Genomic DNA, 13,651 nt, shown 5'->3' with positions numbered 1-13,651 from the left:
CACACTACTTGGTGAACACCAAAGAGATTGCATTACTGTAGAAGTACAGAAGTCCCTGCCTCTCCCCATCAGCTGTCAGCCACTGAAACCTGTGAGAATATCCCACAGGTGAACAGAAACAGGCAAGCAGCAGAGGTAACCAAGATGATTCTTGCAGGTCTCTTGACCTCAGCAGTGTTTCTCTTTCACTCCTGAAACCACTAGCAAATTTATTCCACTGGTGTTCAGCTGCTCTCCAAACCAAACAGGACTCCTTCTGTGAGACAGTGCTGTGGGTTTTGACAGCAGTAACTGTATCTGAGTACCCTTCCCATGGGTTATTGCTGGCATCGGACCTCAGTTAAACATGGTTATTCTCTTCCCCCCTCCCCCTGCACCACCCACCCCCCACCCCCCCACCCCCACCCCCCAAATTTTCAGCCCAGACACCATGCTTTTGAGGCAATTATGGCAGAGCTGGAGTAAAGACAGACAATCAATGGCACCTATGCACCAACATGTGCTCAGGCCTCTGGCACCACAAGGCGGCCACCAAATGTTTGTACTGATGCCATTCAGTTGCTGGAAATGAATTGTTCTATGGCCAACTATAAGTATCAGGACAATCAACAGAGAGAATAGCTGTCTTTCTGAATCACTGAACCAGAAAATAGGCTTTTGACAGGATCATCAAAATCCCTGGCCAACATCAACAGAAAAGGATTCCGGCCCTAATGAAGCTGTTGGGGGGCCATTCAATGCCTTTATTCAGAACTCTTGCACCTGCCCTTCTCCTGTTCGGCTCTTGGCAAAGCTGGGAACTGTGAACTCTGGTTGCAGGAGTTAGTGGTGGATGTTCTGTGAGCCACCTGTAAGAATGGCAAAGCTAGTCTTACAGTGCTTCTTATATCACTATATTCGCTGCTGCTGCTGCTTGCCACCATACTGCATATGCTGGCACATCTCCAAACTGCAGAAAGCCATCTTAAGTATAAAAAACCAACAAACCCAACCTTGAAAATAAGCCAATATAGGATTACCTGTCCATTTGTGATAACAGGGACACTTGAAAAACCCCCTTGTCAAACCATGTTCTTTTACCAGGCATATCAGTGGGAGTTTTCCAGGGTGTGTTGCTTCAGAATAAGTGAAAAATCAGGCCTGATGGCATGGTTCCTAAACATAACAGATTTACTGCTGTAATCTTTCAGCTTAATGCCAATAACTTCAATGTATCTTCACCATATTTAAAGAAACCCAACAAAGTAACATGTGAGTCTAGGGACTTTGGAGTACAGTATTTAGACCTATTAAGGATATTTACAGCACCTGGAAGCTTATTAGATGCATTGCCAAATAAAATATTTTTTTTAAAAAAGAAAATAAATTCTACATCTTGTGTTTTATGGGAATGAAACAGTGTCTTTTCTATTTGTAATCACGGGTGCATGTGTATGGTGGGGAGGTGTCTGTCCCACATGGGAGGGGGGTGGAGAACACACTTTTGGGTCTGAGTTGTTATGGCCATGTAAAGCAGGTGGATACGGAGTAGAAATAAATCTAGGAATGAAGGCATGGAAGAGACACATTTGTTTGCAGCAGCAGGAGCAAGCGATATAGAATCACATTTGTGGTACCTGCTCCTGAGAGAGCAGTTCTGGCCTTGCTGCATTTCAGACTCTCCCTCAGCAGTAGCAGCATCACCTTCCTTTCAGCAGGTTTCAAGACATCTCAGCAGTGCAGCCACAGCTGTTTGCAGTCTAAGCCACTGCAGACCAACCTCCTGACTGTTGTGTCCTTGCCTAGGTTGGTGAACACTCTTTATGTTACCAGCACTATTTGAGAAGCAGCTACACTAGATCTGTACCATATATAGGAATTTCAAGATGTGAGAGAGGATTACTGTGTCGAATTTGTCTTCATGGCAGCAGGCCTTTGTAGTCGACAGGCTCGATATTAGATCAGACATGTGTATATATGTGGTTAATAGAAGGTCAGTCTGTTGAAATTTAGACAACATATGTAAACATCTATAATGAAAAACAAGAAAGAATTTGAAAAACAGAGGATGTTACAAACAGTTAGCAAAACATGACCCCGGGAGAAAGAATAGACAATATAAATATGTCCAGCTGGGGTATAACAAAGCTCAAGAAGAACCAAATGGTTAATGAGACCAAACAGGAAATCACTTGAACTATGTGTGTGTGAACTATCCTAACTAGCATACCAGAAAAGCCACCTCCGAATAAAGAAAGCCCCCTACTAACAAAGCCCCTTCACCACAGAATATGCACAGTTGAAAAAAAAGAGTACTGTCCCTTTAAATGGAGAAGAGGCTATTAAGAGCCAACTAGAATTAAGTGTGACTAAACATAATTGTAAGTAATTGGTCAAAGTGTACAAAATGTTTTGCCGTGCATTAAGCTTTGTGGATTTACCACCTAGCACCCATCTCTGCGCAGACATGCAATAAAAAGAAAAAATCTTGGCTCTGTGTGTGAGATTGGCTCTTCGCAAACTGAATAATGAACTCCATTTGTGAGAGAACACTTTTACTGTGCAGTAATTTGGGGTTAAGTCAGAATTTAATGCTTGGTACTGTGTAGAGCACAGTTATACTGTGAACAATGCTGTTAAAATCATGAGCTAGTCATAATGGGTACCCTACAAGGCTACCAGCTGAAAGAAGTTCAGGGAGATAAAATCCTGTAAGAAAGTATATTTAATTTTGAATGCATTGTGGCTTTAACCTATTCAGAATTTTATTGACTGAATATCTGTATGTATTGACTTTTTTGTTTTCTATTTTTTTCAATTTTTTTTGCACAGGGGAACCAAATCATGCTGGGTATAAAAAAGAGGAAAACTCCTTTAAAGGTGACCATAGAGGAAGATCTCCCCTACAGATATGAATGCTACCCATAGTGTTCCTTCTTTCAAGATATTCTGCTGCGTAGGTATGTCCAAATCAGTGAGCCAGGCATATTCTATTATGGTACTATGTGCTAAACTCCTTCCTTCCTCACATCACACACAAGGCTCGATTACCTTTGGTATTGATTTTAATAGCTGGGAAAAATAATATTCTTTTTTAAAAAAGTGTTTTTTATTTAACTTGTAAGAGAACTCTGAAACACACACCTCTGATAGCAGCTTAGTTACCTGTCACTGGCTGTATGCTGAAAGTGGACTGTGCATAGTGCTGTGGTTTCAACAAAGCTCTGTAACTTAGTAGTAAGGCGAGCTCTAATATACACAGAACTGGGTGCTGGTAAACACAGAGACATCTACTTCTAAAAATGACTGAGCTGTTTAAGTCACATTTCCAAGGTTTTTTTTTAGTTGCACGATTATGAAGCTTCATAAGCTTACAGCCCATGACATGAGAGCCTGCTATAAACTACTTTGGTGCAAAATCAGCTGGTCTGATCACCACTAATGATGGTGGCTGAGCTAAATGAAGGTGCCTTTTTTTTCAGTAAAATGGATGCAGTTTTGCAGGTGTTAATCATCATTAAATGGGAGCCAATAAGCATCTGTGGACAGTAACTTTTTTAAATACCCCAACTGATTCCACCAGGCAGTATTTAGCAATGGCCTCCTTTAGCTTGGTTTAAGTTAATTCAGGGCCTTGACATAAAACTAAGTAAGAAAGTTTGATGCAGAATAGAGTAAAAATTATCTCCAAGTTTTAAACTGGGTTTAACAAAGCCACAGCTTTTCTTGTAGACTCAAATCAAAGCCGTAAGTTGGCCACTTGAAAAAGGAAAGAGGATGAAACAGGTTACATGTTTCTGTTCTTCCCACTGTCCCCAGATGAAATTTGATTTTGCTAGCCAGTTTTGTAAAACTGATTGAGGGATACAAATCTCAAAGATGATCTGCTAAAGAGGCAATGTGAATTTAGTCATATCAGGTACAAATAACCCAAAACATAAAAAAACCCCAACTAAACCAGACAGAAAAGAGCCATGGGAAAATAACCCTTGTAAGCTCCACTTGCAAGATCTTGGCTCTTTCAGAGCATCCAGGCACACTGAGCACCAAAGAGAGCAACATCATAACAGGTTGTTCCTGCTAGTTTGTTTGTGCTGCTATGATCTGCCCCATCTGTGTCCTCTCCATTCTGGATTCCCAACAGTGGAAGATACTCAGCGGTCCTCAAACATTTGGTGCTGAATTAATTTGCCTTTCAGTTTGCCCGTACTGACAACAATTAATATGAAGACCTGCCTTTTTTTTTTTTTTTTCTTTGTCTTTGTTTTATTGAGCTATGTATTTGTGTGGTAGGAGAAGACCCTTGACTTCAGTATCTTTGCTGTTTATGCTTAGAAAAATCAGGCAAACATGACTGAATCAATACTGGTTAAATTCTGCTGAAGTAAATCAACTGATTGGCTCCCAGTCCTGGTCTCCAGCTTCTCTCCCAGCAGCAAAGGAGCAACTTTCTTTCATCAAGTGTATGGTGAATGTGGCTGTAGTTCATCCTTTATGAGGGCTAGTCTGTCAGCAAAAATAAATTCTTCCAAGGCAAAGCTGGGGTTCTTGGTATACTTTAATGAATATGAATCACAGAGAAGAGAATGCTGTCCTCAATGACACTGTCTGTCCTTGTTTGAGTGTAAGTAACAAAATGGATCTTGTCAACCACACCTATTGCATTTTTAAAATGTCTTTCTGTGCAGCATTTAGACGGATGCAAACATCAAACTTTTGGGGACACTGGGACAATGGGAAGACTATTGTTTATATAGGTTGTTCAGTTGTTTTTAATAGGGAACTTGTCTGAAAATTGTTTTACTGTGTTACTGGGTTTTGATCTGGCATTTGTCTCAATAGTATGTTTAAGTCTTTCCAAACACTTTAGGAACTTTTGAGTGTGGCATTTTATCTTTCTTACCTACTCCTTCTTAGGGGTCTGATCCCACAAACTCTCTGTATACATATTTTACTGTTTTAAATTTCCTGCATAGGAATATGGGATATAGTAATGACAATGCCAAACCAGGCTGCAGCTCAGGAAAAAAAGACTGATTCACTGCCTGAAACCAAGGAATTGGTAATGACATAAAAAGCAGTTCCACCAGTGACAAAAACCTGCTCATTCTGCTATCAGAAAGATTATTTCTACTGCTATTTGCTCACATAGCTCTGTGAGAAACACCTAATGGCTGCCAAGCTAAAACTAAAAGTTTGTTTGAAAAATCTTCACTTCTCAGGCTGTTCTTGCTGTGTTTATGAAGGTACAAAGGTCACTTCTACTATCTTTATTTGCAAATGTTTGGAAAGAACAGTTAATCAGTCACAATACGGTATTTCCCCCAAGCAACTCAAGTCTCCCTCCCAGTCACAAACTGCCAGCACATTCTTTGTTACCCACTCACCTTTCCTTCTCTGGTTTGGCAGCCAATATTTCCTAAGCCCAGCTCTCACCTGAGATGCCATGGATTCAGCTTTTCCTTCAGTCCAGTTAAGGTTCTGCTTTGCCTCTGCCACATGGGAGCTGCTGCTGCACTCCATCTCCAGCTTGAAAAGAGACAGAAGCTGGGGTCTTCTGTGAGGGCAGTGTTGGAGTCCATAGTAGGGAAAAAGAGGACGCCTTCCTTTGCCTTTCACAGTGGGAAGGGAGGCAATGCCAATCTTCAACAAACCTTGTTGATTTGTTGCAATCTTCTGCAAACCTTTGAAGTGGGCAGCCCTCTTCCCCATGCCCTCTGAGATAGAGTTCCTTCAGAGGAGAGAGCCTGACCACTCACCAGGGTCATTTGTCGGTGCTTGCCATGCTGTTCTGTTCTCAGAAGAACACTTTCAGTTTTGCATGGTCCTTTGTCTTGCATCTGTGTTAGGCTGTATGTTTCCACATGGGTTTCTGCTGCTTGAGAAGAGGGGAGGTTGGTTTGTGTTCATTCAGTCTTCGTGAAAACATTTCCCGAACTCGGTCAGCATTGATGTTCAGTTTGAAATTTTTCCTCTTAAGAATAGTTTGGCATATAGCCATTTTATTTTGAGTTCGGTGGCACTGAAACGGGTCTCTGCTGTTACTGTGTCATGTGTCATGTCCTGTCCCCTTTTTTGCCAGTGGAAAAAGGTAGGTCGAATGGGAAGGTGTAAGACCCTGAAGTCTATGTTGACAGGAAAAAGAAAGAGCTTTATGTCCAAGCTATGTATATATACACTCAGCTGGGAGAATGTGTTTTGCTGAGTATTTTTCTTCCCTACCAAAACAACTAGATCAATGTAAATACAAAGATGGATTTCGCTATACAAACAGTTGTGTGTCAGCCTACTACCATGGACCCATGTATTAGACCAGGGGTCCTCAAACTGTTTAACCAGGGGCCGGCGCGGATGCAGCGGCAGGCAGCCATCTGCGGCTGCTTGGTTTCCCCCCCACAACTCCCGGCGGGGGGACCTGTAAATACCGGGGACCAGATTGAGGACCCCTGGATTAGATAAACCAAAGATCCCTTTAGCTGGTAAGACATTTACGAGTACAATTATGTATCTTATCCTCCAGCCCTGAGGGAAAAGCCCACGGTCTTTGACCTATGCTAACGTGGCAAACCCGTACTGTTTTGGAGGGCAAACTCCTCTGGAGCGCTGTGTAGACGCGGAGCCCTGTTGGGAAGGTCGTGGGGGCTGAGGTTTTCCTGCTGCTCGTTGCAGGCTCCCCGACAGCTCGGCGTTCCGCGTCTGTTGCCTACACTGAGGTAAGTTTTCCACCAAGCTCTGCTAAATGCGGTGTAGGGTCAGGCCTCTCCCCGGTGGCCGAGGGCAAGCAGGCTGCGCCTCGGACGGGGCGGCAGGGGAGGGGGCTGCCGTGGCGTGCGCTGGGAGGCCTCGGGGCGCCCGGGTGCTGAGGGAGCCGCTGCCGGGTCCGCGCCCCCCGCCCCGCTCCAGCCAGGCGGGGTGTTCCCCTGCGGGTGGGCACCGCCATTTCGGCCGCTGCCGCCGCTGCCCGCTCCGCGCCCGCCAGGGGGCGGCCTCCGCCCAGGGCCGCACGGCGCGTGGGGCCGCGCGGCGGGAGCCCGGAGCCGGCGGCGGGGGCGGGCCGGGCCGGGCAGCGCCTTGCCGCCGCCGGGGCTCCTGGTGGGCGGCGGAGCCGCGCCGGGCCGTCGCGTCCTTTCCCTGGCCGCCCGGCGAGGAAGGCACCTGGGCGGGCGGCGGCCCTCGGAGGGGCGGAGGTAAGGCGGGAGCGGCGGGTCGGGTCGCTGCGCGTGGGGGGAGAGGCCGGTCCCGCCGCGCCACAAACTTGCGGCTGGGACGCGCTCCGGCCGCCCGCCCGTTCCCCGTCCCGCTCAGCCCGGATGGAGGCGCCCCCGCCGGCAGCCCCAGCTCCGCCCAGCGCGGCGGGGGGGGCCACCCACACCTGCCGAACGGGGGGGCTCGGCCGATGCCTGCCCTCGCCGGGGGGGGTCCCGCTCCCCCGCAGCCATCGCGCTTCCCCGGCCCGGGGCCTGCGCCTTGCGGGGGGTGGCGGGGGCGGCCGGAACCCCGCTCCCTGTCCCGGTCGAAACGGCAGGTGGGCACCGTGTGAGGGGATGGGGCAGGGCGGGCCGTGCCGGGGGCACTTGGCTCCCCTTGGCGCTGCGTAGGTACAGCAGCCGGCTGGCCCGGAGCCCGCGGAAAGGTGCATTTTCTTAACGGCTTTTCAAACGCACACACACAAACAGACCCCCGCTTCCCCCCCAAAAGGTAGGTCGCTGCGTGCTTTCCTCAGAGCTCCAGGGGTCTGCTCGGTCTTGCTGAGGGAGCTGCGGGCTCCGGCGACCAGCCGCGGCGCGGTGGGTGCGGAGCAGCCGGCAGGAGCGGGGCCGTGCGGCTTAGAGAGGAGGGGGCGACCAGTCGTCAGCCTCGCGTTTGGGTTGGCTCCCCCCACCCCATTTATTTAAACCCAGTATGGTGAACCCTTCCCAGCCCGCTTCTCCTGCCTTTCTGCACCGTACTCCGACGCGGGGAGGTGAGATCAGAGCCCAGCCTGTCGGTCGTGTTGTACTTGTGTTGAGCAAAGGGATGGGAACCTCGGCACCCCGGCTGGGAGTTTGTCTTTGGCATGACAAAAGCTGAGGACACAGCCTGTTAAAAACAGCAGTCTGGCTACAGTTATCTTAATGTTGGAGATGAAGTTAGTGTTTCCAGAAACCTGCCATGCAGCTGCTCTGCCAGGTCTTTCAGTTGTGCAGAGACAGGTTCAGGATGCTAGATTTTGCTTTTAGTTTGCAAGGTTGCTCAGTGAAAAATGGTTTGAGTTAGACAACTTGTTCACTAGTGAAACACAAACACAGGATTTGAAATCTCTGCAAGTCTTTGCAGCATCGTGATGTGACAACATGATAGCTGGTCTCACAGAGGCTGACACAGGGCTTGTTATGGAGAAATGAGTAATTGCCAGTGCAAGGATCAGCAAACCCTAGAGGTATCTACTGTTGGCTTAAAAGAGAACAGCTACAATGCAAGCACTGAGTGGTCCTCATTGGCAAAGGCTCCTGGAGGCTCCTGCTTGCACCTGATTGACCCTGCAGATCATCTGTCTCTTCTGACAAGACTGTTGTCAACTGTCATTTGAAGATGTAGAGGCCTTCCTGCTCCCCCTTGATGGTCATGAACTGTTCTGGGGCTGGTTGTGGGCAGTTCTTGTAAACAAACTGTTCTGATTGATGCAGGGGTGTGTCCTAAACCAAGTTAGAGCAAGAACAGTTTACCTGTATGATTATCAGGTGGATAAAGGATGGTTGAGAGTCCTTCCAACCCCTGCTTAGATTGCAGTGATTTCTTATGTAGACAACAGGATTATTTCTATTCTCCAAGCCATTTAACTGTGTTTTTACACACAGATAATATTCATATATAATGAGGGATAGTCGTGAGAAAATCTTCCAGATATTCTTCTCAGACTGAAGAGTTTATGGGCCAGATACTCTGCAGTAGGTAGATGGAGAGCCTGTTTCCCCATCTTACACCATAGCAAAGCATGTTATTCAAGATTTGCAGACTTTTCTGAGTGGACCAACTTTTGTGACAGTTTTGCTTCTCCACTCTGTGGGGTAAAGAGCTTCCCTGGCACAAAAAAAAAACCCAACCAAACAAAAAACCCAAACCAAACCAAAACAAAAAAACCAAGGAGGAAACTGCTTTTTTTTGTAACAGAGAGTATGCACCTCTCAAAGAGGGGTTAGGGTAGAAAGAAGAGGAACACCAGGTACACAGGGTACAATCAAGCAATTCTGAGTTCCAGAAAGTGCTAAAGAGCAGAAGGAGATGGATGCAGAATAATGGGATGTTGTTTAGCATCAAGCAGCTTGGAATGATGATTTAATGCTGTTTGCTGCAGTGTTGGTGTAGTAGCTGGTGCTATTTAGAGCTCATTAGTGAGTGATGTGAAACTTGGGACTGGACCAAATCACTTCAGCTCCTCTGCTGATATTTTTGTCACGATAAATTGTTGTCAACTGCCAGCAAAGTACTCAGCATTGTTTGAGATCCCTGAGGAAGGTACTTACTTACTGGAACAGAAACTAAGAGAAGCAGGGAGGCGCATGTGCCCTGGGAACATGGATCACAGAGTCATTTGGAATAGCAATTGTTTACAAATGTTACTGGAAAAATGGGGTACTGTTCTTTGTTTAGTATTCAGTCTTTATCATCAGGTAAACTGAGATCTCAGATGGAATAGTTTATAGGCAAAGCACAATGTTATTTTCATTTTTGTGTTTTACAGTATTATCTTAGGATTAGATGCTTCAGTAGTACCTTTGACGGATGAGTCTTCTGAGCGTCTTCTGAGCCAAGGACTTAAGCCTGTGCAGGTAAGATGGAGACAGAAAGCTAAAATGAGTAAGATATAACAGGAATTTTAAAGCTAACTACTGTACAATTAAATTTACTTCCAGAGAAATTGCCAGTTTACTACTGCATTAAGCTCTTTTGGTGGCAGGTAATTATCACATTAGTATGCTGAAGGAAAAAGGATTATGAATGAACTGCGGGTATAGCTGAAGATCTAATAGTCAGTTGTACATGAAGTAACTGAGAGGCTCCTCTAAAGGAGTTTGGACCAAATAATAGTAACAGAATGGGAGGTTTTGCTCACTGTTCTCCTGCGATTGTTATGCAGTCTTGCTGTGACGCTCGCCTTTCTCTGTTGTGCTGGTTTTCATATGCACTGGGTGTTCTTCCCTGCTTTATTTTAAATCTTTACCTTGAGACAGAAGTATGGATTTTGTTTTTTTGTTTTGTTTGGATAATTTTCTGTTGGTCTAGTGACCTCAGGAAAAGGTTCAAGAAGTGTTAGAGCAGGACAAGAATGTGAGATTGAAAAGTGGGAAAGGGAGGAAGAGAGGGTATAGAACTGGGTCACCCTGTCTTGTGAACTGTAACTTTAGTTTGATTTACCCCAAAAAGATAAAAAGGCTCTTAGGCTAATCAAATAGTTTCATGGGAACACATTAAGAGCAGGGGATTCTTCAGTCAAGACTTCACAAGTTCTGTTTGATTTAGGAAATCTGTGTTCAGATTTACTTCAAAGTATCTGCTGCTTTTGCTGTTGTGGGTGCTTCCTTACCACACAAGTACAATCAGAAAAAAAAATAAAAATTCTACTTTTGTGTGAAGATTGAACATATCCTCATGTTACCGAAAGATGCAGGTTTTTAATCCATGACTGTAGTAAATTCTGTGGCTAGTAACGTGCAGTATATTTAGGTATGTGGTAGCAGAGAACCTCTCCCCTCTCAAAAGCAAGTCTTTCCCCCCTGTGGTGTATACATTGTTTTGGGATGTTTGTTTTTGTTATTTTACACTTATTCCCATTTTGGGTGTACAAAAAATAATTATAATTATGCAGCTTTGAAGTTTTAAAACAAATACTAGCAGACAGATGAGTGCAGTGGGGGCTGCTGAGCAGTGGGGAGAGCCCAGGTGAGCTCAGAGACCTCCGGCACCAGGCACCTGTATCGGGGCGGCTGACGAGGCGTGTGTGGGGCAGGGGGGCAGGGGGGCGCAGCGCTGAGGGAGGGGCATCACGCTGGCCTGGCAGAGTGGCTTGAAGTGCATGTCGTCCGACAGCCAGGAGCTGCTTTCTGGCTGCGGTGCAGGCCAGGGACCTCGTCCTGCCTGACCCTCGTGGCAGAATGGTGGGCGCACTGAGAGCCAAGGCTGCAGCTTCAGCTAGGGGTCTGCACCATATGCCTCTACCTACATGGAGCTGCTGAAGGGAGAGGCCACAGTGCAGACCTTCAGGCTTCAGGGCGTGTGTAGACCTTTCTCCTGAGGCAGGGACAGGCAGCAGGCCAGCCTGCAGAAGGTATGCCCAGGTGGAGGAGCTCCTGCAGCAGGTGGCTGAGTTGCAGGAGACGGTGAGAAGGCTGCATAGCATCAGGGAGGCCGAGAAAAAGTTAGATAGCTGCTTCTGAGCGCAGCCTGCAGTGGACCTGCAGCCACAGAGCCAAAAAGTCCCCCACCAGCGCACCAGGGGTGAGGGGTGGGAGCAATAATGCAGAAGAGTGGAAGATAGTAACAGCAAGGACCTGCAGGAGAAAGACACTGCCTCTGAAGCCTGAGGAGCCCCTGCAGAGCTGCTTTGCTGCTCTGCCAACTGAAAAGGAGAAAACTTCAGAAAACATGCTGGAGCTGAGTAAGGCACCCCAGTCTGCCTGTTGTATAACAACCAGCGCAATTAAGAAAAAATGACAGGTGACAGCAGTAGGTGATTCTTTTGAGAGGTACGGAGGAACCTATTTGCTGATCTGATGCACTGTTTAGCAAGGTGTGCTGCTGACCAGGGGCTTGTATCAGGGATGTTATGAGAGACTAACAAACTTCATACAGCCCACTGACGATTATCCAGTTGTTGTTTCACATGGGCACCAATGATGCAGTCAGGAACAGTCTGAGGAGCATCAAGAAGGGTTACAAAGCCTTGGGAGTGGCAGTAAGAGACTCTGGAGCACAGATTGTTTTTTCATCTGTCCTCCTACTCAAAGGGAAAAGGCTTGAAAGGGGCAGCCGAATCTGGCAAATCAACAATTGGCTGTGGGACTGGTGCCACAGCCAGGAGTTTGTCTGCTTAGACCATGGAACTGTCTTTGAGAAATCTGGTCTTCTGGGGGCTGATGGGGTTCATCTGACAGAGAAAGGGAAGAACATCTTTGGTCAAAGGCTTGCCAAGCTGGTGAAAGGGCTTTAACTACAGTTGCAGAAGGAGAACCTCAATCCATCCCACTCCTATCAGTTTAGTGCCAATGCCAGCAAGAGTTGCCTAGAGCCTGGAGAGGGATCAGAGGGCATCAGGAGAGTACCTGCAGAGCAGCACAAGGGATTCCAGCTGCTCCAGCCAGTAAGTCATTGTTCATTGAGGGCCAAACTTAAATGTCTGTATGCAAACACACATAGCATGAGGAATAAATGAGAGGCACTAGAGACATGTGCACGGCTGCAGAGCTACAATCTGACGGGCATCACAGAGACATGGTGGGATGACTCTTATGACTGGAATGTTGGGATGGAAGGTTACAAGCTCTCTAGGAAGGATGGGCAGGGGAAGAGAGGAGGGGGTGTCATCCTCTATGTAAGCAACCAGCTGGACTGCATGGAGCTCTGCCTGAGGATGGATGGGGAGCCAACTGAGAGTTTATGGGTCAGGTTTAAAAGGAGGACAGGGACAGGTGACATAGTGGAGGTCTGCTGCAGGCCACTTGACCAGGAAGATGGAACAGATGAAGCCCCCTGTAGGCAGATAGGAGCTGCCTCATGTTCACAAGCCCTGGTCTTCATGGGGGAGTTCAGCCACCCCAAGATCTGTTGGAGGGACAACGCAGCAGGGCATAGGTAATCCAGAAGGTTCTTGGAATGCATTGATGATAACTTCCTTTTCCAAGTGACAGAGGAGTCAATGAGGAGAGGTGCTGTGCTGGACCTTGTTCTCACCAACAAGGAAGGGACTGACGGGGAGTGTGAAGCTTAAGGGCAGCCTTGGTTGCAGTGACCACAAAATGGTGGAGCTGAAGATCCTTAGGACAGTGAGGACGACAGCAAGATTGCTGCCCTGGACTTCATGGTGTCTGCTTGGTAAAGTACTGTGGGATTGAGCCCTGGAGGGAAGATGTGCCCAAGAAAGCTGGTTAATGTTCAAGGATCACCTCCTTCAAGCTCAGGAGCAGTGAGTCTGACAAAGAAGAAGTTGGGCAAAAACTCTGGGGGACCTGCATGGTTGAACAAAGAGCTCTTGGACAATAAAACATAAAAAGGAAGCCTTCAGGGGGTGAAAGCAAGGACAGGTAGCCTGGGAAGAATACAGAGAAACCATCTGAGCAGCCAGGGAACAGGTTAGGAAAGCTAAAGCCCTGACAGACTTAAATCTGGCCAGGGACATCAAGGGCAACAAGAAAAGTCTCTATAGGTACATCAGTGATAAGAGGAAGACTAGAGAAAATGTGGGCTGTCTCTGGAAGGAAATGGGAGACCTGGTTACCTGGTCCATGGAGAAGGCTGAGGTACTCAAATGACTTTTTTTGCCTTGGTGTTTGCCTGCAAATGCTCCAGCCACACTGCCTGAATCACAAAAGGCAAAGGCAGGGAGTGGGAGAGTGAAGAACCCACTGCAGGAGAAAATGAGGTTCAAGACCATCTGAGGAACATGGAGTTGCACAAGTCCGTGGGACCTAATGAGATA

General features: G+C 47.1%; 1 protein-coding gene across 5 annotated transcripts in view; it reads left to right on the top strand.

Moving 5' to 3' along the window:
* The first annotated feature begins 6,500 nt into the window (after positions 1-6,500).
* The window catches only part of MOB3B (MOB kinase activator 3B), a 107,617-nt gene continuing 100,466 nt past the window's right edge, over positions 6,501-13,651 (top strand). The window contains exons 1-2 of one of the 5 annotated variants that reach the window (XM_037373938.1): positions 6,501-6,692; positions 9,701-9,788. The gene's annotated coding sequence lies outside the window, so the exon portion shown is untranslated. Of the gene's footprint in view, positions 6,693-7,039; positions 7,167-7,446; positions 7,678-9,700; positions 9,789-13,651 lie in introns of those variants that run through there. The other 4 variants (XM_037373943.1, XM_037373940.1, XM_037373941.1 and 1 more) reach the window with 4 other exon arrangements.

Source organism: Falco rusticolus, chromosome Z (assembly GCF_015220075.1).
Source record: "Falco rusticolus isolate bFalRus1 chromosome Z, bFalRus1.pri, whole genome shotgun sequence".
In the NCBI taxonomy this organism is placed as follows: Eukaryota; Metazoa; Chordata; class Aves; order Falconiformes; family Falconidae; genus Falco; species Falco rusticolus.
This window is presented reverse-complemented; position numbering and strand designations above follow the sequence as displayed.